The following is a 27,967-nucleotide window of genomic DNA, read 5'->3' as shown; positions in this document are numbered from 1 at the left end:
AAAGCTTGGTGCCATCTTGTCTGGGATATGGTCCTGATGCCGGCACATGGGACTAATTTAGTTGGGAAAAGGTCTGTCTGGGATATGGTCCTCACACCGGTACATGGGAGTAATTCAGTTGGGAGAAGGTCTGTCTGGGATATGGTCCTCACACCGGTACATGGGAGTAATCCAGTTGGGAGAAGGTCTGTCTGGGATATGGTCCTCATGCCGGCACATGGGAGTAATTCAGTTGGGAAAAGGTCTGTCTGGGGGTGGTCCTCACGGCGGCACATGGGAGTAATTTAGTTGGGAAAAGGTCTGTCTGGGGGTGGTCCTCACGGCGGCACATGGGAGTAATTTAGTTGGGAAAAGGTCTGTCTGGGGGTGGTGGGCATAAAGGCCCATTTCTCTACAGAGCCCAGTGCACAATGCGGTTTATTTTGTGGATATTTCACAGCTCCTGTGTATCAGATCCGTGTGGCACAGCCCAGTACCCACTCTTTGTTCATACTGTGTCCTCTCCCTCCTTCCCTCGTACCTACTGCCCATGTCAGTTACAAACACAGGAGATTCTGCAGATGCTGAAAATCTACGGAAAATGCTGGAGAAACTCCCTAATTCATGCCTTGGTTCTTATTTGACTCCCTAGTCGGTGTGTGCACTCCTGTCCCGATACACAGAGCCCTTTTCCTGTCCTGAGCTGTTGTCGATGTCGTGTCCATTGAGGAAGTTTGGAAAATGAGAGCAATAGACTGTTCATTCCAGGCGGCTCCCTCACTTTGCATGTTCTCCCATATCATATAATCAGCCGTCTCACTAACCAGCCCTGTGTTCCTTCACACCAGCAGCCAGTGTGGAAGGTAGCCGGTGCCAAGGCTGACACTTCTCACGGACTGACTCCACAACTGAGGAGGATACAGGTACTTCCATCTCCCTCCATCTCTCACGCAGACTGTAAACCGTGGTTAGACTCAGATATCTGTCATCTGTGCTGTTAACATGTGTGTGTGTGTGTGTGTGTGTGCGTGCGTGCGTGTGTGTGTGTGTGTGTGTGTGTGTATTCTGCATAGGGACAGCGTTTGGTGGAGATAACAGATCTGAAGATGGAATGGGGTGGACAGGATGCAGGGACATTAAAGTAGATGGACTTTCTGGAAGGAAAGAGGGAGTTCTCACTTACCTCAAGAAGGTCCCAGTGAGAGAGAGAGAGCGAGGGAGATCTCACCCTTTTCTGTGTCGACTCAGTGTGTTGGTGGGGGTGGGGGGAGGGAGAGACACACACAGAGGGAGAGAGAGTGAGACAGAGGGTCCTACCCTTCTCACTCTGTGATGATATATATATATATATATAGTGAGAGAGAGAGAGAGAGAGAGAGAGAGAGAGAGAGAGAGAGATAGCTAGGTAGATATCTCAGATATCTCACCTCTGTCTGTCGGGTCCCAGTGAGAGCATGTTAACCACATCCACTATCGATGGATCCTGTTATTGTCCCAGTTTTGCAGTCTGGTCCGTACCCCACTGCCTCGTTTCTCTCTGATTTAAGTTACGTTCAGAATCAGGTGTGTTATCACTGACATATTTCGTGAGATTTGTTGGTTTACGAAAGCAGAACAGTGCAATGAATAAAATTTACTGTAGATTATAATAAATATAGAAATATATTTGTGAGAAAATTAAATTATGTTTTTCCCCCTGTAGCCGGCAAGAGGAGGGTCCCGTGGCTTGTTCTGGCTTTTCTGGGTGAGTAATTTACATCAGTAAGGGGATTTTGTGTGCAAGTTGTGTCCAGGCAAGGATAAATTGTAGACAGTGCAGACAGCCCTGGCAACAAAGGCCTTTAAAGAGCATAGCTCCCATTTTGTTTTACAGAATTATAAAAATTTATTCACGCACAAAATACAGACATCTGTGATTTTTGAGATTGTTAACAATTTCAAGTTAAAATATGGTTACTACTTTCTACAAAACATTCAATTCCCTGGAAGGCCCACCATTCCTGGAAATACCCCCTGTACCCATAGTGACCACATTCTCCCTCTTTACAGACACTTCAGCATGAACGTATCTCCAGCAGAGGGACAGGCATTCAGCCTGGGCAGAGCCCTTGACTGCCTGGACCCACGAATGGCCATCTTGGCCAGGTCCAGGAACAAGCCCACCAGTAGATTCTCTGAGCATCCCAACCCCTCCGTACTGGGTGACCATATATCAGGAGCACAGGGCTGAAGTACAACCAAAACGTGAGCAGCAGCCCCTTCAGATACTCAAACAGGGGCTGCAACCTCTCACACTTCATATAAACATTGTACCCTGACTCCTCCCGGCCTCACAAAGGACAGGTGAACCGGGTGTCTGTGAAACGGCTCAAAAATCTATTGCACGGCACAGGGGAAAAGTTCACTCAACTTCACTCACCCCGTCATTGAAATGTTCCCACAACCTATGGACCCACTTTCAAGGACTCTTCATCTCATGATATTGATATTTATTGCTTATTTATTTATTATTATTTTTTCCTCTTTTTGTATTTGCACAGTTTGTTGTCTTCTGCACTCTGGTTGAATGGCCTAACTGGTCGGTCTTTCATTGATTCGGTTGTGGTTATTATTCTATAGATTTATTGAGTATTCCCACAAGAAAACGAATCTCAGGGTTGTGTATGGTGACATATCTGTATTTTGATAATAAATTTGCTCTGAACTTTGAAATGCACCTTATGCTAAATGTCAATTTTCTGCAATATATTTTATAATTTGTTAATTTATTTGTGGTAATATTACTTGATGTGTTGTTGTGAGTTATATGTGCTGTGTTCTGCACCTTGGTCCGGAGGAAGGTTGTTTTGTTTGGCAGGATACGTGTATACGGTTGAATGGTGATAACCCTGAAGTTGAGAGTCCATTTAATTAGTGACAGTAGATTTTTTGTGTCGAGGAACAAGAGCAACAAATCTCTTCACTACAATTAATGAAAAAGAACAGAATAGATCACAGGAAAGTTACGAATCGAAGTTTGGCATGTTGAGGGCAAGATCCTTAACAGTGTTGCTGAGCAGAGAGATCTTGGATCCAAGTTCAGAGCTCCTTGAAAGTGGCTCAGAGTTCAATAAGGTGGTTCAGAAGGCTTATGAAATGCTGATGTTGTTAGTCGAGGCACTGAAGTCAAAAGTCAAGAGGGTCTGTTGTTGCAACTTTATAAAACTCCTCCTGTTTACGTCCTATCCATCGCCCTCTCAACCTCCTGAAAGTCCTAATCTCATCTGTTCTCAATGTGCAACCCCTTGTACCTCTCTGGTGTGCTATAGGACCGTGAACGATAGGCTCTCCATGCCAGAAGCAGAGACGACCTCTGGTGAGAAGCTACAGGGGAACATTGAATAATAGCGACAAGCAAGGCTCAGGTGAGAGAGGGGATTGGGAGAGGGTGTGCATTTCCTTGTTGTCTTATTCCCCACTGAGATATCTCTGCTGCCCCACCCAAGTTACACTGTGTCGTTTACCAGTCACCTCCATATTCATCTCAGTCACAAAATTCCCATCCCGGTTTACATCTCCTTGGTAATCTTGTCCCTTCCCGTTTCTCCATTGTGCCAACCCCACGTGTATCTGTGTTCTTCCAATTCTCAGTTATCCACAAAGTTCATATTTAATCTCTGGAATATGTACCTTAAGCTGCCAAAGCCCCCGTGTGCCCGTTATATCCCTAGAGCCCAAAAACCTTCATCCAACACCGGCACAGGAAGGGATTACTTGTGGATGTTTGATTTCCGGTGTACAAAAAGCTGGAGGAAATCTACAGTTCAGGAAGCATCTCTGGAAACGAATGACGATTAAACGTTTTGGGCTGAGGCCCTTCATCAGAACTGGAAAGGAAGGGGAGGGGTAAAAAACTGTGTCAGCCCGTGTGAGAAGTGGGTTTGAATTTTGGGACGTTGTCAGCAGTGTTGGGGAACGGAGGAAGTTGTTCCAATGGGATGGGCTCTGCTCCAGAAGCGTCCAGGGGTCAGGGTTCTGCTGAGGCACATAACCGGGGCTGTGGATAGCTCCAGTGCATTTCTTATTGTAAGTCGTAGTAGATTTTATGGGTGCTGCAATGCGTAAAATACATCATAAATTACAATAAGAAATAGAGTGGATTCCAGTTAATTGTGACAAATCACAACCAGTACGGTTTGGCCCAATTAAGCGGCCGCCTCCTCATGGAAATAGTTAGAAAATATTAAAAAAAAGACGAATTACTGTTTAACTGAGTAGCAATTTATTTAATTCAATGAAATACAGGACAAATTAGAACACCACCAATACTTGTGCAGGACAATAAAACTGTGTATTGTGGTTGTCGACGGAGGAATTCACCAGCCATGTTCTTTTAATTGACTGTAGGTGAACAAAACCACAGCAGACACTCAGTGCAGATAATCGACTGCCTTCATACAATGCTTCAGACGATTGCATATTCCGAATCTTCTTTTTCATTATAACATTTAAGGTGATTGTCGATACCTTCAAATTCCCCATAGTTCCTGACTTGTTGAAGTCGTCAATTCATTTAATTTTTGCTCCCAACTGTTTCTGGCATCTCCAGGCCTGAAAGCTTGAAACTGTGATGAGCAAAACAGTTCCAAATTGTGTTCCTGCTTATTTCCTGCTATCGGTGACAAAAACCACTGCTCATTCAAAAGAAACACATAACTGATGCTATTTAAAAAAACTTTTCATGGTGGTACATCTAAAGACCTTGGAAGCGCACGTGACTGACGCTAGTTAGACACTCTTTGGCAACAGTCTTCTGTCCCAATTAAGCAGCCTAGTGTCCGAACTAACTGAAGGGAATGATGGCAAAGAGCTAAGTTGTACCACAGAGGCAAAATTCATAAGGGCGAAGAATGCAGGACTGGAGGTTCTGTATATAAATGCACGTAGCATTCAGATTAAAGTGGACAAACTTGTGGCACAATTAGAGATTGGTCAGTGTGACGTTGTGGGCATCACGCAGTCGTGGCTGAGAGAAGGTCATAGTTGGGAGCTTAACATAAAACGATATACTTCGTATCAAAAGGACAGGGAGGGACGCATAGGTGGTGGTGTGGCTCTTTTGGTCAGAGATGGAATTACATCTTTAAAAAGAGGTGACGAAGGGTCAGAGCTTGAGGTAAAGGAACCCTTAGGAAGCAGTGATCATAATATGATTGAATTGATACTGCAATTTGAGAGGGAGAAGCATAAATCACATGCATCCGTATCACAATGGAATAAAGGGAATTACAGAGGCAATGAGTGAGGAGCTTCATACGCAAAAAGCTGGTGAACGCAGCAGGCCAGGCAGCATCTCTAGGAAGAGGTACAGTCGACGTTTCGGGCCGAGACCTTTCGTCAGGACAAACTGAAGGAAGAGTTAGTAAGAGATTTGAAAGTCAGGGGGAGGGGGAGATCCGAAATGATAGGAGAAGACAGGAGGGGAAGGGATGAAGCCAAGAGCTGGAAAGTAGTTTGACAAAAAGGATACGAGGCTGGAGAAGGGGGAGGATCATGGGACGTGTGGCCTAGGGAGAAAGAAAGGTGGAGGGGAGCCCAGAGGAAGATGGAGAGCAGGCAAGGACTTCAAGGAAATAACAAGCAGTGTGGACAAAGGAGAGGTAGTGGGTGTCATTTACTTAGATTTTCAGAAGGCATTTGATAAGGTGCCTCACAGGAGACTGCTTAAAAAGATAAAATCCTACGGTGAGAGGGACAGAGAGAGAGAAAAAAAAGGGGGAAGGGGGAAAATAGTAAATAAATAAATAAGGGATGGGGTAAGAAGGGGAGGAGGGGCTTTAACAGAATTTAGAGAAATCAGTGTGCGTGCCATCAGGTTGGAGGCTACCCAGACGGCTGGATTGGAGGAGGATGCTGGCAGGGATGACAGCAGAACAGAGGTGGCTGTATTTTCTGGGAATAGTTCACATGGTGCAGGATAGATACGTCCCACAGATAAAATAAGTTGTTTTCAAATGGCAGAGCAAGGCAACCGTGGCTGACAAGGAAGTTAATGACTGTATAAAAGCCAAGGGAAGGGTGTATAAGATAGCAAAAGTGAGTGGAAAGTTGGATGATTGGAAAGCTTTTAAAATCCAACAGAAGGCAAGTAAAAAAGCTGTAAGAAGGGAAAAGATGAAATATGAGGGCATACGACTCGATAGTATAAAGCAGGATACTAAAAGTTTTTTCAGGTATATAAAGACTAAAAGGGAGGTGAGAGTTGATATTGGACCACTGGAAGATGATGCTGATGATGTAGAAATGGGGGACAAAGAAATGGCAAATGAACTTAATAAGTACTTTGCTTCAGTCTTTGCTGTGGAAGACACTTGCTGTATGCCAAAATTCAGGGAGCAGGAGTGAGTGCCATTGCTATTACAAAGGGAAAACTGCTTGGAAAACTGAAGAGTCTTCAGGTAGATAAGTCACCTGGATCAGATGGACTACATCACAGAGTCCTGAGAGAAGTTGCTGAAGAGATAACAGATGCATTGGTCATTATCTTTCAAGAATCACTTGATTCTGGCATGGTCCTGGAGGACTGGAAGATTGCAAATGTCACTCCACTCTTTAAAAGGGAGGAAGGCAAAAGAGACAAAATTATAAGCCAGTTAGCCTAACCTCAGTGGTTGGGGGAAGTGATGGAGTCCATTTTTTAGGATGAGATTTCGGCGTTCTTGGAGACTTATGATAAAGTAAGTCAAAGTCCAGTATAAAGAAAAGTCTGTAAAGGGAAATCTTGCCTGACAAATCTGTTAAGAGTTCTTCAAGGAAATAACAAGCAGTGTGGGCAAAGGAGAGGTAGTGGGTGTCATTTACTTAGATTTTCAGAGACATTTGATAAGGTGCCTCACAGGAGACTGCTGAACAAGATAAACTCCTATGGTGTTACAGGAAAGATACTGGCATGGATAGAGGAATGGCTGACAGGCAGTGAGTAGGAATAAAGGGGCCCTTTTCTGGTTGGCTCCCAGTGACTGGTGGTGTACCTCAGGGGTCAGTATTAGGACTGCTACTTTTCAAATTGTCAATGATTTAGGTAGTGGAATTGATGACTGTGGCAAAGTTTACGGATACGAGGATAGGTGGAGGAGTAGGTAGTGCTGAGGAAGCAATGTGATGCAGCAGGACAGACAAATTAGAAAAATGGGCAAACAGTGGTAGATGGAATACCGTGTTGGGAAATGTATGACAATGCGTTTTGGTAAAAGGAGCAATAGTCCGGACTATTATCTAAATGGGGAGAGAATTCAAACATCAGAGGTGTAAATGGACTTAGGAGTCCTCGTGCAAGACTCCTAGAAGGTTAATTTATAGGTTGAGTCTGTGGTAAAGAAGACAAATGCAATGTTGGCATTTATTTCAAGGGAAATAGAATATAAAAACAAAGAGATAATGCTGAGGCTTTTAAGACACTAGTCAGGCAGCACCTCTTGGAGTATTGTCAACAATTTTGGACCCCATAACTCAGAAAGGATGTAAACACAAGGAAATCTGCGGATGCTGGAATTCCAAGCAACACACGTAAAAAATGCTGGTGAACACAGCAGGCCAGGCAGCATCTATAGGAAGAGGTACAGTCGACGTCTCAACCTGAAACGTCGACTGTACCTTTTCCTATAGATGCTGCCTGGCCTGCTGTGTTCACCAGCAATTTTTATGTGTTGTGTTATTGGACAGAGTCCAGAGGAGGTACACAAGGATTATTCTGGGAATGAAGGGGTTAACATAGGAGGAGTGTTTGCCAGTCTTAGCCCTGTACTCACTGGAATTTAGAAGAATGCGGGTGGGGGGGATCTCATTGAAACCTACCAAATGTTGAAAGGACTGGATAGGGTGGATGTGGAGAGGATGTTTCCTGTGGCGGGGGTATCCAGAACTAGAGGGCACAGCCTCAAAATTGAGGGGTGACCGTTTAGAACAGAGGTAAGGAGGATTTTTCTTTAGCCAGAGAGTAGTGAATCTGTGGAATGCTCTGCCACGGACTTCGGTGGAGGCCAAGTCTGTGGGTATCTTTAAGGTGGAAGTTGATAGATTCCTGACTGGTCAGGACAAGAAGGGATATGGTGAGAGGGCAGGTGTGCGGGGTTGACTGGAATCTGGGATCAGCCATTATGAAATGGTAGGGCAGACACGATGGGCTGAATGGCCTAATTCTGTTCCTATGTCTTAAGGTCTTATGGCTCAATTAACTGGACTCCACTTTATAATGTGTGTGTGTGTGTGTGTAAATAAGTAGTGCAATATCAAAGCAAAAATAGTGCAAAATGGAAGCAAAAATAGTGAAGCCGTGTTGAAGGGTTAGTTAATTGTTTGTTCAGGAATCTGATGCTGCAGGGGAAGAAGCTATTGGCAAAAAGTTGAGTGTCTGTCTGTCTTCAGGCTCCTGCAACCCCTCTCCAATGGTAGTAATGCGAGTGGTGACGGGTCTTTAATGATGATTGCTATCTTTTCACCTGGAACATAGAACTCTCCAGCACATTAAAGGCCCTTCGGCCCACAATGTTGTGCCGACCATGTAACCTTCTCCGGAAACTGCCTAGAATTTCCCTACTGCATAACCCTCTATTTTTCTAAGTGTCGTGTACCTAAGACCCTATTGTTTCTGTCTCTACCAACTTGTAATTTTCTAGACCTCTAACAATACCTAGTTTCTTGAACCTTACGTAAGCTTTTCCTCTTAACTAGATTTTCTACATCCTTTGTACACCATGGTTCTTTTACCCTACCATCCTTTCCCTAGCTCAATGGAACATACCTGTGCAGAATGCCATGTAAATGTTTCATGAACATTTGCTACATTTCTGCCATACGTTTGCCTGAGAACATCTGCTCCCAAGTTTTTGCCTAATAGCATTATATTTCTCCCTACCCCAATTAAACGTTTTCCCAAATTTTCTGCTCCTATCCCTCTCCGGTGCTGTAGGAAAGGAGATGGAATTGTAATCACTACCTCCAAAATGCTCTCCCAAAAGACCTGACAGCTGACTGGATTCATTTCCCTATACCAGATCAAGTTGAGCTTCTCCTCTACTTGGCTTATCTGCATATTGCGTCCGAAACCTTTCTGAGCACACCAAATAAACTCCACCCCATCCATACCCCTTGCTGTAAGGAGATATCACTCAATTTTGGAAAGTTAAAATCTTCCATCACAACAACCCTATTATTATTGCACCATTCCAGGATCTGCCTTCATATCTTCTCCTTGATGTCTCTGTTACTATTGGAAGGGTCTATAAAAACACCCAGTAGAATTGTTGCCCCCTTCCTGTTTCTGACTTCCACCCACAATGACCCAGTAGACAATCTCTCCATGACTTGCTCCTTTTATGCAACCGTGACACTCCCTGATTAGCAGTGCGACTCCCCCAATTCTTTTGCCTCCCTCCCTGTCCTTTTTGAAACATCTCAAGCCCGGCGCACTCAGCTGCCATTCTTGCCCCTGAGACACCTTAGTCTCTGTGATGACCACAACGTCATAGTTTGACATATTGATCCACACTCTGTTCATCCACTTTGTTATGATACTCTTTGCATTAAAGTAGACACATCTCAAGTCATCTGGCTGAGTGCATCTTTGCTCTGTCATCTGCCTATCCTTCCTCACAAACTCCCTACCCTGTTCCTACTTGTGTGTCAACTGCCCCAATCTCTGCCTCTTCACTTCGGTTCCCACCCCCCGCCCTGCAAATCTAGTTTAAATCCTCCCTGACAGCCTCAGCAAACCTCCCTCCCAGGATATTGGTTCCCCTCCAGTTCAGGTGCAGCCCATCCCACTTGTACAGGTTAGTTCTTCCCCAGAAAAGCTTCAGATGATTCAAGAACTCGAAACCCTGTCCCGTGCACCATCTCCTCAGCCACTCATTCATCTGTGCTATCTTTCTGTTCTGACCTTCCCGAGCACTCGGCACCGGGAGTAATCCGGATTTTACCACCTTGGAGATCCTGTTCTTCAGTCTCCTCCTTCTCTCCCTAAATTTAGTGCACAGGACCTTGACCCCTCTCCTGCCGATGTCATCGGTACCAACGTGTACCACAACCTCCAGCTGCTCACCCTCTCCTTCAAGATTATTCTTCAACCCCTCAGAAACATCCTGGACCATAGCACCTGGGAGGCAACACGCTATTGCTGCCACAGAATCTCCTATCTGTCTCCCAACTATCAAGTCCCCTATGACTATTGTTGTGCCTGACTTCACCCTCTCCTTCTGAAGCTTAGAGCTGACCACAGGGCTATCGGTCTGGCTGCTGCTACCTTGGCCAGGTAGGTAATCCCCCTCATCAGTATCCAAAAAGGTATACCTGTTTCTGAGGAGAATGGCCACGGGGGGACCCTTCACTGACTTCCTTCTCCCTTTACCTCTCTCGGTGTTCACCCATCTATTCACCGAATTCTGCACCCTGGGTGCAAAGACCTGGTCAAGAGTCGTATCTATTGATTTTTCTGCCTCCTGGACGGTCCTTACTTCATCCGACTCCTGCTCCAGCTCCTTAATGCAGTCTTTCAGGAGCTGGAGTGGGCTGCACCTCCCGCAGGTGTAGTCATCAGGGAGACTATCCGGTTCCCTGAATTCCTACATCCTACAGGAGGAGCATTCCATTGCCACGTCTGCCATCCTGCCTGCACTGTACAATATGGGCAACAAAGACCAAACCAGCAGTAATGAAAGGAAAAACCTACCCTTCTTACCCGTTTCTTTGGCCTCAACTTCTTCTCGTCGAAGCCTCTCGAGTTAGTCTCTAAGTTCCCACTCTGACAGTAGCCCCCACACCAATGATGGCTGCTCTGCTGGACCCTATCTTCCTTTCATGGTTTAAAAAACTAGGAAAAACCCTCAGGTGAGGAGCAGGAGCTCACCGCGTTTGGTGGTGCTCCGCCTGCCTTCTGCTGCCCTGCTGCCCCTGATGCTTCCCCCGCCTGCGTGCTGGCTACTGTTTCTGAGGCATTCACCACACGCTGGAGGAACTCAGCAGGTCGGGCAGCATCCATGGAAACGACGGGAAGGGGCAGAGGCCCTATAGAGAAGTTGGGGGGAGGGTGGGAAGGAGAAGGCTGGTAGGTGCCAGGTGAAAAACCAGTAAAGGCAAAGGTAAAAGGGTGGGGGAGGACCTCAGCTATGCCTGCCTCTTTGTTGGTTATGTGGAACGGTCTGTGCTCCAAACCTATTCTAGTACTGCTCCCCAACTTTTCCATCGCTACATTGACGGCTACATTGGTGCTGTTTCCTGCACCCATACTGAGCTCGTCAATTTCATCAACTTTGCTTCAAACTTCCACCCAGCCCTCAAATTCACTTGGTCCATCTCGGACACTTCTCTCCCCTTTCTGGATCTCTCGGTCTGCATCTCTGGAGAAATACTGTCCACTGACATCTTTTACAAGCCCACTGACTCTCATAACTACCTCGACTATACCTCTTCCCACCCTGCCACATGCAAAAATGCCATTCCCTATTCCCAGTTCCTCCGTCTCCGCCACATTTGCTCCGAGGATGAGGTTTTCCGTTCCAGGACATCTCAAATGTCCTCTTTCTTTAAGGATCGTGGTTTCCCTTCTGCTGTCATCAATGATGCCCTCACCTTTCCCGCACTTCGGCCCTCACCCCATCCTCCCGCCACCACACCAGGGACAGAGTTCTCTTTGTCCTCACCTAACACCCCACCAGCCTCCGGATCCAGCACATTATCTTCCGCAACTTCCACCACCTTCAACAGAACCCCACCACTAAGCACATCTTTCCCTCTCCACCCCTCTCCGCTTTCCGCAGGAACGGTCCCTCCGCGACTCCCTGGTCCACACGTCCCTCCCCACGGATCTCCCACCCGGCACTTATCCCTGTAAGCGTAAGTGCTACACCTGTCCCTACACCTCCTCTCTTGTCACCATTCAGGGCCCCAAACAGTCCTTCCAGGTGAGGCAACACTTCACTTGTGAGTCTGTTGGGGCCATCTATTGCATCTGGTGCTCCCGGTGCGGCCTCCTCTACATTGGTGAAACCCGACGCAGATTGGGGGACCGCTTCGTCCAGCACCTCCACTCTGTCCGCCACAACAGACAGGATTTCCCGGTTGCCACCCACTTCAACTCTGCTTCCCATTCCCATTCGGATATGTCCATACATGGCCTCCTCTACTGCCATGACAAGGCCAAACTCAGGTTGGAGGAACAACACCTCATATACCATCTAGGATGTCTCCAGCCCCTGGGTATGAACATAGAATTCTCCAACTTCCGGTAATTACCTCCCCTCCCTTCCCCTATCCCTATTTCACTCTGCCCCCTCCCCCAGCTGTCCATCACCTCCCTCATGGATTCGCCTCCTTCTATTACCCATTGTGTTTTACCCTATTCCTTCATCACCTTTCCTGCCTATCACCTCCCTGCTTCCCCTTCCTTACCCCTTGATCTTTCCCCTTACTGGTTTTTCACCTGGAACCTACCAGCCTTCTCCTTCCCACCCACCCCCCACCTTCTTCATAGGGCCTCTGCCCCCTCCCTCTTCAGTCCTGACGAAGGGTTCGGGCCTGAAACTTTGACTGATCGTTTCCATGGATGCTGCCTGACCTGCTGAGTTCCTGCAGCGTGTTGTGAGTGTCGCTCTGACCCCGGCATCTGCAGAGTATTTTGTGTTTTGGAGGCATCGCCTTTTGAAGGTGTCCTCGATAATAGGGACAGTGCTCGTGCTGGGGATATCTGAGTTTACAACTTCAACTTCCTGAACCTGTGACTCCATCACACCAGATAGTGATGCAACCAATCAGAATGCTGTCCATGGTGCAAAAGTCAAAACTTGCTGGCGGACTCCTCTTGGTGTTGCGTAATGAAACAGAGCTTAAGGTAACGGAACTTTTAGGGGAACTTTCTGTGGAGTACAGGGAATTACAGAGGCATGAGAAAGGAGCTGGCCAAAGTTGATTGGAAGGGGCTACTAGCAGGGATGATGGCAGGGCAGTAATGGCTGGAGTTTTGGGGAGTAAGTTGGAAGGCTCAGGATAGATACATCTCAAAGATGTGAGAGGATGAGGCATCTGGTGGAAAAGAGAAGTCAAAGACAGCATAAAAGTGAAAACAACACACAGCAAAGTTGCTGGTGAACGCAGCAGGCCACGCAACATCTCTCGGAAGAGGTACAGTCGACGTTTCAGGCCGAGACCCTTCGTCAGATCTCCCTCCTGGCTCTTATCCTTGTAAGCGGAACAAGTGCTACACATGCCCTTACACTTCCTCCCTTACCACCATTCAGGGCCCCAGACAGTCCTTCCAGGTGAGGCGACACTTCACCTGTGAGTCGGCTGGGGTGATATACTGCGTCTGGTGCTCCCGATGTGGCCTTCTATATATTGGCGAGACCCGACGCGGACTGGGAGACCGCTTTGCTGAACACCTACGCTCTGTCCGCCAGAGAAAACAGGATCTTACAGTGGCCACACATTTTAATTCCACATCCCATTCCCATTCTGATATGTCTATCCACGGCCTCCTCTACTGTAAAGATGAAGCCACACTCAGGTTGGAGGAACAACACCTTATATTCCGTCTGGGTAGCCTCCAACCTGATGGCATGAACATCGACTTCTCTAACTTCCGCTAATGCCCCACCTCCCCCTCTTACCCCATTCATTATTTATTTATATCCACACATTCTTTCTCTCACTCTCCTTTTTCTCCCTCTGTCCCTCTGACTATACCTCTTGCTCATCCTCTGGGTTTTTCCCCCACTCCACCTTTTCCTTCTCCCCTGGGACCTCCTGTCCCATGATCCTCTCATATCCCTTTTGCCAATCAACTGTCCAGCTCTTGGCTCCATCCTCCCCCTCCTGTCTTCTCCTATCATTTTAGATCTCCCCCTCCCCCTCCCACTTTCAAATCTCTTACTAAATCTTCCTTCAGTTAGACCTGACGAAGGGTCTCAGCCCGAAACGTCGACTGTACCTCTTCCTAGAGATGCTGCCTGGCCTGCTGCGTCACCAGCAACTTTGATGTGTGTTGCTTGAATTTTCAGCATCTGCAGAATTCCTCGTGTTTGCGTTTATGAAAGTAAAAGAGAGGGTGTACAGTGAAGCAATAATTAGTGGGAAGCTGGAGGATTTTAAAAACCAAGTGAAGACAATTAAAAAAGCAAGAAGGGAAAAGATGAAACATGAAGGTTAATTCGCCAGTAATATCAAGGACAATACCAAAAGCTTTCTCAGAAATACAAAGAGGAAAACAGAGGCAAGAGTGGGGAATGTCCTGGAGAGGTAGTAATGGGGACGAAGAAGGTGGACAAACTCAATAAGTATTTTGCGTTAGTCTTCATTATGAAATACCCCATCAGTACACCAAATTAGAGTGTCGGGGGCAGAGGTCAGTATAGTTGTTAAGGTGCTTGGGTAGCTGAAAAGTCTGAAAGTCGATAAGCTACCTGGACCATATGTACTACATCCCAGGGTTGTGAAAGATGTAGCTAAAATGATTGTAGAGACACTAGTTCTGGAATGGGCCTGGAGGACTGGAAAATTGCAAATGTCACTCCACCCTTTAAGATGGGAGGGAGGCAAAAGACAAGAAACTATAGACCAGTTAGCCTGATTTCAGAATTAGTAAAATGTCCATTATTAAAGATGAAGGTTTGGGGTGCATGGCGGCAGTTGATAAAATAGGCCATAGTTAGTATGTTTTCCTTGAGGGGATATCTTGCCTGATGAATCTGTTGGAATGCTTTGAGGGGAAAAAAAACAGGCAGGATAGATGGTCAAAGTTGTTTACATATTCAGAAGGCCTTTGACAAGGTCCTGCACATGAGGCTGCTTAACAAGATAAGAGCCCATGGTATTGCAGGAAAGGTACTGGCATGGATAGAAGAATGCCTGACTGGCAGGAAGCCAAGAGTGGGATTAAAGGGGCCCTTTTCTGATTGGCTGCCAGTGACGATTGTGTTTCACAGTGGTCGGTGTTGGGACTGATACTTTGCACTTTATACTGTACGTCAGTGATCTGGATGACAGATTTGATAGCTTTGTGAACGATACTAAGGTAGGTAGAGATTAACATAGAACATAGGTGCAGGAGTAGGCTATTCAGCCCATCGAGCCGGCACCGCCATTCAGTATGATCATGGCTGATCATCCAACTCAGAACCCTGTACCTGCCTTCTCTCCATATCCGCTGATCCCTTAATCCACAAGGGCCATATCTAACTCCCTCTGAAATATAGCCAATGAACTGGCCTCAACTGTTTCCTGTGGCAGAGAATTCCACAGATTCACCACTCTCTGTGTGAAGAAGTTTTTCCTAATCTCGGTCCTAAAAGGCTTCCCCTTTATCCTCAAACTGTGACCCCTCGTTCTGGACTTCCCTAACATCGGGAACAATCTTCCTGCATCTAGCCTGACCAATCCCTTTAGAATTTTATACATTTCAATAAGATCCCCCCTCAATCTTCTAAATTCCAGTGAGTATAAGCCTAGTCGATCCACTCTTTCATCATAAGAAATTCCTGCCATCCCAGGAATCAATCTGGTAAACCTTCTTTGTACTCCCTCTATGGCAAGGATGTCTTTCCTCAGATTAGGGGACCAAAACTGCACACAATACTCCAGGTGTGGTCTCACCAAGGCCTTGTACAACTGCAGTAGTACCTCCCTGCTCCTGTACTCGAATCTTCTTGTAATGAATGCCAGCATACCATTTGCCTTTTTCACTGCCTGCTGTACCTACATGCCCACTTTCAACGACTGGTCACTGCCTGCCATTCTGAAAAGGTCCTGTTTATTCCCACTCTTTGCTTCCTGTCTGCCACCCAGTTCTCTATCCACATCAATACCTTACCCTCAGTACCATGTGCTTTAAGTTTGCACACTAATCTCCTGTGTGGGATCTTGTCAAAAACCCTTTGAAAATCCAAATATACCACATCCACTGTTTCTCCCCTATCCACTCTACTAGTTACATCCTCAAAAAATTCTATGAGGTTCATCAGACATGATTTTCCTTTCACAAATCCATGCTGACTTTGTCCGATGATTTCACCGCTTTCCAAATGTGCTGTTATCACATCTTTGATAACTGACTCTAGCATTTTCCCCACCACCGATGTTAGGCTGACCGGTCTCGAATTCGCCGGAAGGTAGTGTTGAGGAAGCGGGCTGTCTGTAGAAGGACGTAAACAGATGAGCAGAATGGGCCAAGAAGTGGCAGATAGGATACAGTGTGGGGAAGACTAGAATTTAAAAGCAAGGATGAAATTCTGAGGCTTTATAGGGCATTTGTCAGACTGCATTTGGAGTATTGAGTAGTCTTGGGTCCCGTATCTAAAAAAAGATTCACTGGCATTGGAGAGAGTCCAAAGGAGAATGATCCCGTGACTGAAAGGGTTAACATATCGGGAGCAATTGATGTTTCTGGGCGGGTACCCCCTCCCACCGGATTTTACAAGAATGAGGAGGATCTCACTGAAACCTGTCGAATACTGAAAGCCCTGGATTGAGGAAGTAATGGAGAGGATGTTTCAAGTCTCGGACTGAGGGCACAGCCTCAGGATAGAGGGGTGTCCATTTAGAACAGAGATGAAGAGGAATTTCTTTAGCCAGAGAGTGGTCATTAGAATTCATTGCCACGGATTGCTATGCAGACCAAGTCATTGGGTAAATTTAAAGAGAAGCTTTTGTTTCAAGTGACCTGTTTTTACAAATTCCCCCTAAGTAGTTTACTCTGACTTCTGCAGGATGAGCTCGAATTGAAACACTGCACAGTTTAATCTTGTCTCAATCTGACAGCATGTTTACAACAGAAAACTGAGAACAATGGACTGTTCATTTCACTCACACATGTATCACGTGTTGAAAGCCACAAATGCAAATACACCCAGAGACAGAAGTGAAAGGAATAAGGTGATAAGCCGGTGCAGGGAGAGTGAGACAGAAAGTTGGGGGGGGGGGTGGGGAGAGGAGAGAGGGTCAGGCAGATGCCATATAGTTTGTGGGGCAGAATATTCAGTTTCTCCCCAAAACATAACAAATTATTTACTCTTGCTTCTGTGGCCATTACAGTTCCAATAGGAACATCCCTCTGGTTAATTCTGCCCTGTTCTGTTCTCCTATTTGCCACCAGATACAAACAGACTGAGGACAGAGGGGTTTTCACATCACAGACACAGGTCACACTTGGTGAAAGGTCACAGGCTGAAACACGAGGCGTTAATGCTATGTGAAGTATCGGGGAGAGCCAGAAAATGAAAGAGTAGAGGTGAGCGAGGAAGAGAGAAAGAGTCACAGAGTCATACAACACAGAAACAGGGCCTTTTGCCCACTGGGTACGTGCTGACCATCAAACACCATTGACACTGATACTACACTAATCCCACGTTATTGTCTCCACATTCCCCCGGAGGCAGTTTTCTGTGGTCATTTAATCTACTGATCACTGAAACCAGGACACCCTACTCTAGAGTTCCCTCCATCTCATTATGCAAGAAGACAACACACTCGGAGCAGAAGACATCCCCGGCCCTCAAGATTGATTTGTCCCGGTCCCACACCAGTACAGGAGAATGGAGAAGCCCGTTAAAAGTGGTGGATACAGCCCAGTCCATCACAGGAAAAGCTCTCCCCACCATTGAGCACATCTACAAGGAGTGTTGACACAAGAAAGCAGCATCCATCATCAGTGACCCCCACCATCCAGACCATGCTCTCTTCTCACTGCTTCCATTGGGCAGGAGGTACAGGAGCCTTGGGTCTCACACCACCAGGTTCAGGAACTATTGTTACACTTCAACCATCAGGCTGCTGGTCCAGTGAGGATAACCTCACTCACCTCAGTACTATTATTTATCTACGTATCCATCTATCGATCTCTCTATCTACAGTGTCTCGAAAAACGTATTCAGCCCCCAACCGTTTGTTCACGTACATAACAGTATTGTAACCATGGGTTTTGATCAATTTAACTGAGATTTTTTTTAAATTTGTGAATCACATGCTCCTTTCCCCCACAATAGAGCCCAAATTGTAAAGCATGGAAAAACTAAAAGTTCAAAATCTGAAATGTCAGCAGTTCAAATGTATTCATTCCCCTTTGCTCAGTACTTAATTGAATCACCCCTCGCAGCAATTACAGTCAGTATTCTCTTTGAATAAGTCTCCGTTAGCTATGGACACTGTGATGGAGCGAGATTTGCCTGTTCCTCCCTGAGGAATTGCTCAAGCTGTGCCAGGTTAGTTGGGGAGCAACGGTGTACAGCAATCTTGACTTCTTGCCAGAGGTGTTCGCTCAGGTTAAGGTCAGGACTCTGACTGGGGCACTCAAGGATAGAGAACCATACAGCACGGGAACAGGCCCTTCGGAACACAGGCTAAAAAGGAAATCAAAAAAACACCCAAACACTCATCCCTCCCTCAGACTGACACAATGTCCATATCTCTCCATCTCCCTTACATCTATGTGACCAATTAAACATCTCTTAAACATATTCGACTCTCCCACTTCACCAAGCAGCACATTCCAGGTGTCCACCACTCTCTGAGTTAAAAGACTTATCCCTCACATCCCCCACCTCACCTTCAATGCATGCCCTCTGGTATGAGACATTTCAACCCTGGGAAACAGAAACTCCCTGTCCACTCTATCTATGCCTCTCATAATCTTATAAACCTCCATCAGATCTCCCCTCAGCCGCCTCCATTCCAGAGAAGACAACCCAAGTTTATCCGACCTCTCATGATAACACATGCCTTCTAAACCAGGCAGCATCCTGGTCAATCTCTTCTGCACCCTCTCCAAAGCGACAACATCCCTCTTGTTCTTGCCGAGCACCCATGCTCTGTCCGCCAGAAAGAGCAGGATCTCCCGGTGGCCACCCATTTTAATTCTACTTCTCATCCCTATTCCAACATGTCCATCCATGGTCTCCTCTACTGTCGCAACGAGGCCACACTCAGGTTGGAGGAGCAACACCTTGTATTCTGACTAGGCAGCCTCCAACCTGATGGCATGAACATCGATTTCTTGAACTTCTGGTAATGACCTCCTGTCTTTTGAACTCAATGCCTTGACTAATAAAGGCAAACATTCAGTAATCCTTCTCAACCACATTATCGACCTGTGTAGCCTTTTTCAAGAATCAATGAACTTGGACCCCAAGATCTCTCTACTCAGCAACACTGTTGTGGGTTTTGCCCTTAACAGTGTGCTGTCTTCTTGCATTTACCCTACCAAGGTGCAACACCTCGCACTTATCTGGGTTGACAATAAACTGGACTGGTCAAAGAACACTGAGGCTGTTTACAAGAAGGATCAGAGCCGTCTCTATTTCCTGAGGAGTCTGAGGTCCTTTAACATCTGCCGGACGAGGCTGAGGATATTCCACGAGTCTGTGGTGGCCAGTGCTATCATGTTTGCTGTTGTGTGCTGGGGCAGCAGGCTGAGGGTAGCAGACACCAACAGAATCAACAAACTCATCCGTAAGGCCAGTGATGTTGTGAGGATGGAACTGGACTCTCTCACAGTGGTGTCTGACAAGAGGATGCTGTCCAAATTGCATGCCATCTTGGACAATGTCTCCCATCCACTACATAATGTACTGGGTGGGCACAGGAGTACATTCAGCCAGAGACTCATTCCACCAAGATGCAGCACAGAGCGTCATAGGAAGTCATTCCTGCCTGTGGCCATCAAACTTTACAACTCCTCCCTTGGGGGGTCAGACATCCTGAGCCAATAGGCTGGTTCTGGACTTATTTCATAATTTACTTATACTGTTTAACTATTTAATACTATTTTTCTATTACTATTCTATTACTATTTATTATTTCCATGACTATTACTATTTACTAATAGTAATATTACTATTACTATTTCTATTACTATTTATTATTTATGGTGCAACTGTAACGAAAACCAATTTCCCCCTGGGTTCAATAAAGTATGACTATGACTAGATTCCATCGGCCGTTTCTCAGCCCATATCTGCATCTGATCCACATCGTGCTGTATTCTTTGCCAGTCTTCAACACGATCCACAACTCCACCATCTTGCTATATCCGCAAACTTACGAACATTTTCATCTGGGTTATTTATATACATCATGAACAGCAGAGGTCCCAGTATAGATCCCTACGGAACGCCACTGATTACAGACCTGCAGCTCAAATAAGTCCCTTCAACCACTACCTCCTGTCCAAATAGCCAATTTGGCACGGACCCCATGCATCCAAATCTTCTGGATCAGCCTCCCATGAGGGTCTTTGTCAAGCACCTCATTAAAATCCATGCAGACAACATCCACTGTCCTGTCCTCTTCAGTCTCTCTCTGCACCTTGTCAAAAAACCCCGTGAAGTTGGTAAGGCACGACCTGCCATGCACAAGGCTATGCTGGCTCTCCCGAATTAGGTGATGGGTTTCCAAATGCTCATGTATGCTACCCCTAAGAATTTCCTCCAGCACTTTCCCTACAAGTGATGTGAGGCTCACTGCTCTGTAGTTCCCAGGATTTTCCCTTGTTCCCTTTTAAAATAGAGGTACAATATTAGCCACTTGCCAGTCCTCCGGCACCTCGCCTGTGCCCAGAGAGGACACGGAGATGTTGATCAAGCCCCCAGCAATCTCGTCTCTTGCTTCCTTCAATAACCGAGGGTAAATCCTGGGGGCATAGCCATCTTATTACATCCTTTGGAGGCTTCCTTGACCTGTAAATGCCCAAATATATTTATACACTCAGCACTGAAATCCTGGTCCTCACCTCCCTTTCTTTGGTAAATGCCGAAGCAAGGTGCTTACTAAGTACCTCACTCACATTCTCTGCATCCAAGCAAGTGTTCCCCCCTTTATCATTGAGTGGCCCTACCAGCTCCCTAGTTATCCTCTTGCTCTTGTTGTGTTTATAGAATGCCTTGGGATTCACCTTAATCCTCATTGCCAGGGACTTTTCATGGCCCCTCCTGGATTTCCTAATTCCCCTGTTTTCTGGTTCTTTCTAGTTTCTTTATAATCCTCATGTGCTTCGTTTGATCCGAATTTCCAAAACTTTACATACTTTTCCTTTTTTTTTGACTAAATTCTCCACTTCTCTGGACATCCAAGTTTTTCTTATCTTACCATCCCCATCCTTCCATCTGAAGGGAATATCCCTTTCCTGTACTCTGTGCATTTGATCTTTTAACGTTCTCCACGTGTCTGATGTGGACTTGCCAGAAAAAAGATGTTCCCAATTAACTCGGCTTATTTCCTGCCAAATCCCCTCATAATTTGTCCTACTCCAATTTCAAACTCTCCTGCAAAGACCGCACCCATCTAAATCTCTAGCTATCCTGGCAGTTAAGGGGTTGAAGTCACTGTTCCAAAATGCTCACCCACTGAAAGGTCAGTCACCTGGCCAGGCTCATTACCCAACACCAGGTCCAGTATGTCCGCTCCTCTCATTGGATCGTCCACATGTTGATTTAAGAAACCCTCCTGGATACACTTAACAAATTCTGCCCCATCTAGCCCCAGTTTACCTGAGGGATATTGAAATGCCCCATGACAACAACCCTATTATTTTCACACATTTCCTTAATCTGATTAGATATCTGTTCCTCAGTGGCCTGGTGGTCACTGGGGGTGTCTGTCGTACAATCCCATCAGTGTGATTGAACCCTTCCTATTACTGATTTCCACCCAAATGGACTCCGTCCCTGACCCCTCCATTATGTCTCCCCTGAGTGCAGCTGTGATAGTGGAGCCACTCCCCCCCTTCACGCAGTACCACCTCTTTTACCTCCACCTCTATCTTTTTCAAACCTTTGAAAACCTGATATGTCAATCACCCATTCCTGCCCCCCTCTCGGTCAGTAATGGCTACAGCATCGTAGTTCCATCTGCTGATCCATGTTCTAAGTTCATCACCCTTACCCATAATGCTCCCAGAAATAAAATACGCACACTTCAAACTATCCGACCCATCATACTTGTTGGCTTGATTTTGCTTTCCACTACCTACCCAGGCATCTACCTTTCAGTCCAATCCTTCACTGACTGACTTGCTGCTCTGATTCCCAGCCCCCAGCAGAACTAGTTTAAACTCTCCTGAGTAGCATCTGCAAACCTCCCGGCCAGGATTTTGGTTCCCCTCCGGTTCAGGTGCAACCCGTCACTCTTGTACAGGTCACCCCTTCCCCAGAAAAGGTTCCAATGATCCACGAACATGAAACCCTGTCCCCTGCACCATCTCCCCAGCCACCCATTCATCCGTGCTATCACCTCATTCCTACCCGCACCAGCCCGTGGCACTGGGAGTAATCAGGAGATTACTACCTTGGAGGTCTTCTCTGGGAAGGTATGTTGCAGTTTTATTAAACTCTCGTTAGGCCACATCTCTTCAGCCACTTTCCTAACTCTATGCACTCACTGCAGAGGATCTCTTCCCCTTTTCTGCCTACGTCACTCGTGCCAATATGCACCACGACCTCTGGCCGTTCCCCCTCCCATTTGTGAGTATCCTACAGCCGCTCCGATATATCATGGACCCTAGCACCTGGGAGGCAACACATCATCCTGGTGTCTCTTTTGCTGTTCCGTTATTCAAGAAGGGATGCAGGGATATTCCTGGAAACTATATGCCGATGAATCTCACATCAGTGGTCGGGAAGTTACTGGAGATACTTCTCAGGGGAAGGATTGATGAGCATTTGGAAAGCCGTGGCCTAATTAGGGCGAGCAGGCATGGGTTTGTGCGGGGCGATACTAACTTGATTGATTTTCTTGAAGAGGTGACGAGGGCGATTGATGAAGCTAGAGCTGTTAATGTTGTCTACGTGGATTTTAGTAAGATGTTTGACAAAGTCCCTCATAGGTGGCTGATCAGAATATTAGGATGCAAAGGATCCACAGAGAATTGGCTGTTCGCGTTCAGAACTGGCTTGCCCATAGAAGACAAGATTGTGGTTGAAGTCTGTGTTTACTGGTGTTCTGGGATCTGTACTGGGAAGTTATGTTGCAGCTTTATAAAACTCTCGTTAGGTCACATCTGGAGTGTTCTATACAGTTCTGGATGCCTGATTATTGGAAAGATGTCGAGGCTTTGGACAGGGTGCAGAAGAGATTTACGAGGATGCTGCCTGGAATAGAGATCTGACAGAGGTTAATAAGATTATGAGATGTATAAACAGAGTAGACGGAGAAACCTTTTCCCAAGGGTTGAAACATCCAACTCCAGAGGGCATGCATTGAAGGTGAGAAGGGGTAATTTCAAAGGAGAGGTGAGGAGCAGGTTTTATGCACAGAGAGTGATGGGTGTCTGGGATGTGCTGCCTGGGGTGGTGGGAGAGGCAGAAACATTAGAGACTTTTAAGAGATGTTCAGATAGGCACATGAATGTGAGGAAAGTGGAAGATATGGACATTGTGTAAGCAGAAGGGATTTGTTGGGTTGGCATTTCATTACTAATGTATTCGGCCTAGCATGACATTGAGGGGCTGAAGGGCCTGTTTCTGTGCTGTACTGTTCTATGATTAAAGAAATCCCTGACCCTGACACCAGGGAGGTGATGAACCTTGCTGTCAGCTACAGAATTACTCGCTGTTCCTGTCACTGATGATCCTCCCACAGTCCCTGCTCGCCATGGACTTTGCCCTCCCCTGCTCAGCAGCAGAGACAACCTTGGTGGGCCATTCCTCCCAACAGTACCGAAAGCTGCACGACTGTCGGAGCAGGAAATGACCGCAGGGTCCTCCTACCTTCATTTACAGCCCTTCCTGGTCCTCACCCATCTCCATTCTGATGTGTTGCTCTGTCAGATCAGCATTTGAATGGATGCTTGTTCCTTTCCCTCAGGACTTGAGGCAGTGTGAGTCTCGCTGAGAGGGTGTCCAGTCACAGTGTGTCCCTCACCTGCTTACGGGGTGGGGGGAGCAGTAAAAGGACTGCCAGAGGCTCAGGTTCCAGATCACCAGCACAAACAACGAGCAAACAAGCAGATTTTCGAGACAACGAAGGGCGTAGATCATGAACCGACAGCCAACTCCAACGAATCAATGGATTCTTGCGAATACTGTCCCCGACGTATTCTCCAATACACAGCCCAGTGGTCAACTCTTGACACATTTTGAGCCGGGATTATTTGTCTCGTGGCTCCTCTTTCTCTCACCCTCTCTGTCCTTTGCAGTCTCAGGATAGAGAGAAAATCCAGGGCATCTGGTGGGGACGGGTATGACCTTTACTTCAGAGGCAGTCAGAGGACATACTGGAGGCTTCATCTCTGAGACAATATGGGTGTAGGTCAGAAATAGGGCGAGTGCAAACACTCTGACGGGATTGTATTACTGACCTCCCAATAGCCAGCAGGAAAGGTTCTGAGGTGCAACGGGACTTGGGAGTCCTCGTACAAGAAACCCTTAAAGTTAACCTCCAGGCTGAGTCGGTGGTGAAGAAGGCGAATGCAATGTTGGCATTCATTTCTAGAGGAATAGAGTATAGGAGCAGAGATGTGATGTTGAGGCTCTATAAGGCGCTGGTGAGACCTCACTTGGAGTACTGTGGGCAGTTTTGGTCTCTTTATTTAAGAAAGGATGTGCTGACGTTGGAGAGGGTACAGAGAAGATTCACTAGAATGATTCCGGGAGTGAGAGGGTTAACATATGAGGAACGTTTGTCCGCTCTTGGACCGTATCCCTTGGAGTTTAGAAGAATGAGGGGAGACCTCATAGAAACATTTCGAATGTTAAAAGGTATGGACAGAGTGGATGTGGCAAAGTTGTTTCCCATGATGGGGGAGTCTAGTACGAGAGGACATGACTTAAGGATTGAAGGGCGCCCTTTCAAGACAGAAATGCGAAGAAATTTTTTTAGCAGAGGTGGTGAATCTATGGAATTTGTTGCCACGGGCGGCAGTGGAGGCCAAGTCATTGGGTGTATTTAAGGCAGAGATTGATAGGTATCTGAGTAGCCAGGGCATCAAAGATTGTGGTGAGAAGGCGGGGGAGTGGGACTAAATCGGAGAATGGATCTGCTCATGATATAATGGTGGAGCAGACTTGATGGGCCGAATGGCCGACTTCTGCTCCTTTATCTTATGGTCAAATGGAAATAGGGGAAGAGATATGTCAGCATACTGTGGAAAGATCAAAACACAACAAGCACTGTTGTGTTTAAACAACACACACAAAATGCTGGAGGATCACAGTAGCCCAGGCAGCAGCGATGGGGGAAAGAAAACGGTCAACGTTTCGGGCAGAGACCCTTCATCAGGAGTGGAGAAAGAAGATAAGAAGACAGTAAGGATGTGGCGTTGGGGGGGGGGGGGAAACGGGCTGAAGAAACACAAGGTAGTAGGTGATGGGTGAAACCGAGGAGGGGTGGGGTGAAGTAAAGAACTGGGAGGTCGAGCAGTGAAAGAGATAAAGGGCTGGAGAAGGAGGAATATGATAGAGAGGACAGAAGTCCGTGGCAGCAGGGGAAGGGGGAGGAACACCAGAGGAAGGTGATGGACAGATCAGGTGAGAGAGGAAAATGGGAATGGGAAACGGTGACTGAAAAGACGGCAAGGCAGGAGGATGGGTGTTGTCTTGATGTCAGAGGGGGAACAACGGTGATTTTTCCCTTCAGGTGAAACAGCTTCCTGGCAGGTTGCCAGCAGCCCCGACAAGAAGTGACACAGTTATCAACCACCGACAAATGCAGTCCAAACTGGTGGGAAAGCTCAACAAGAAGCCCCCACAGTAAAACAGTCACTCACTGAGACGTTCAAAGCACCCTCCGCACCTCATCCAATGTATCTGTAACTTGATTCAGCAATTCCCCCCCACCCGCCCCATTCTCCCAGCTCAATCAGAACACCTCCATGCTGTGTCCGACCCTGGGAGTGTGTGATGGGACAGTGTGAGGGGGATTTCGCTGGTGTCTGACCCCGGGATTGTGTGATGGGACAGTGTGGAATGAGCTTCGCTGTGTCCGACCCTGGGAGAGTGTGATCGGACAGTGAGGGGGATTTCACTCTGTGTCTGACCCTGGGATTGTGTGATGGAATGGTGTGGAATGAGCTTCGCTGTGTTCGACCCTGGGAGTGTGTGATGGGACAGTGTGAGGGGGATTTCGCTGGTGTCTGACCCCGGGATTGTGTGATAGAATGGTGTGGAATGAGCTTCGCTGTGTCTGACCCTGGGAGTGTGTTATGGGACAGTGTGAGGGGGATTTCACTCTGTGTCTGACCCTGGGATTGTGTGATGGGACAGTGTGAGGGGGATTTCGCTGGTGTATGACCCCGGGATTGTGTGATGGGACAGTGTGAAATGAGCTTCGCTGTGTCCGACCCTGGGAGAGTGTGATGGGACAGTGTGAGGGGGATTTCAGTCTGTGTCCGACCCTGGGAGAGTGTGATGGGACAGTGTGAGGGAGATTTCACTCTGTGTCTGACCCTGGGAGAGTGTGATGGGACAGTGTGGAATGAGCTTCGCTGTGTCCGACCCTGGGAGTGTGTCATGGAACAGTGTGAGGGGGATTTCGCTGGTGTATGACCCCGGGATTATGTGATGGGACAGTGTGATATGAGCTTCGCTGTGTCCGACCCTGGGAGAGTGTGATGGGACAGTGTGAGGGGGATTTCAGTCTGTGTCCGACCCTGGGAGAGTGTGATGGGACAGTGTAGAATGAGCTTCGCTGTGTCCGACCCTGGGAGAGTGTGATGGGACAGCGTGGAATGAGCTTCGCTGTGTCCGACCGTGGGAGTGTGTGATGGGACAGCGTGAGGGGGATTTCACTCGGTGTCTGACCCTGGGAGAGTGTGATGGGACAGTGTGAGGGGGATTTCACTGTGTGTCCGACCCTGGGAGAGTGTGATGCGACAGCGTGAGGGGGATTTCACTCTGTGTCCGACCCTGGGAGAGCGTGATGGGACAGTGTGAGGGGGATTTCACTCTGTGTCCGACCCTGCGAATTGTTATGGGACAGTGTGAAGGGGATTTCACTCTGTGTCTAACCCTGGGAAAGTGTGATGGGACAGCGTGAGGGGGATTTCACTCAGTGTCTGACCCTGAGTGAGTGTGATGGGACAGTGTGAAGGGGATTTCACTCAGTGTCTAACCCTGGGAAAGTGTGATGGGACAGCGTGAGGGGGATTTCACTCAGTGTCTGACCCCGGGATTGTGTGATGGGACAGTGAGGAATGAGCGTCGCTGTGTCCGACCCTGGGAATGTGTTATGGGACAGCGTGAGGGGGATTTCACTCTGTATCCGACCCTGGGAGAGTGTGATGGGACAGCGTGAGGGGGATTTCACTCTGTGTCCGACCCTGGGAATGTGTTATGGGACAGCGTGAGGGGGATTTCAGTCTGTGTCCGACCCTGGGAGAGTGTGATGGGACAGTGTGAGGGAGATTTCACACTGTGTCTGACCCTGGGAGAGTGTGATGGGACAGTGTGGAATGAGCTTCGCTGTGTCCGACCCTGGGAGTGTGTCATGGAACAGTGTGAGCGGGATTTCGCTGGTGTATGACCCCGGGATTATGTGATGGGACAGTGTGAAATGAGCTTCGCTGTGTCCGACCCTGGGAGAGTGTGATGGGACAGTGTGAGGGGGATTTCACTCTGTGTCCGACCCTGGGAGAGTGTGATGGGACAGTGTGAGGGGGATTTCGCTGGTGTCTGACCCTGGGATTGTGTGATGGGACAGTGTGGAATGAGCTTCGCTGCGTCCGACCCTGGGAGAGTGTGATGGGACAGCGTGGAATGAGCTTCGCTGTGTCCGACCGTGGGAGTGTGTGATGGGACAGCGTGAGGGGGATTTCACTCGGTGTCTGACCCTGGGAGAGTGTGATGGGACAGTGTGAGGGGGATTTCACTCTGTGTCCGACCCTGGGAGAGTGTGATGCGACAGCGTGAGGGGGATTTCACTCTGTGTCCGACCCTGGGAGAGCGTGATGGGACAGTGTGAGGGGGATTTCACTCTGTGTCCGACCCTGCGAATTGTTATGGGACAGTGTGAAGGGGATTTCACTCTGTGTCTAACCCTG

At 47.4% G+C, this 27,967-nt stretch overlaps 1 protein-coding gene across 1 annotated transcript in view; it reads left to right on the top strand.

Annotated features, from left to right (window-relative positions):
• The first annotated feature begins 825 nt into the window (after positions 1–825).
• LOC134339943 (beta-1,3-galactosyltransferase 5-like) overlaps positions 826–27,967 on the top strand; it is a 46,044-nt gene continuing 18,902 nt past the window's right edge. Inside the window, 3 exon segments of the mRNA XM_063036739.1 lie at positions 826–902; positions 1,682–1,723; positions 3,288–3,383. The gene's annotated coding sequence lies outside the window, so the exon portion shown is untranslated.

This window comes from Mobula hypostoma, chromosome 31, assembly GCF_963921235.1.
Source record: "Mobula hypostoma chromosome 31, sMobHyp1.1, whole genome shotgun sequence".
Classification (NCBI taxonomy): domain Eukaryota; kingdom Metazoa; phylum Chordata; class Chondrichthyes; order Myliobatiformes; family Myliobatidae; genus Mobula; species Mobula hypostoma.
This window is presented reverse-complemented; position numbering and strand designations above follow the sequence as displayed.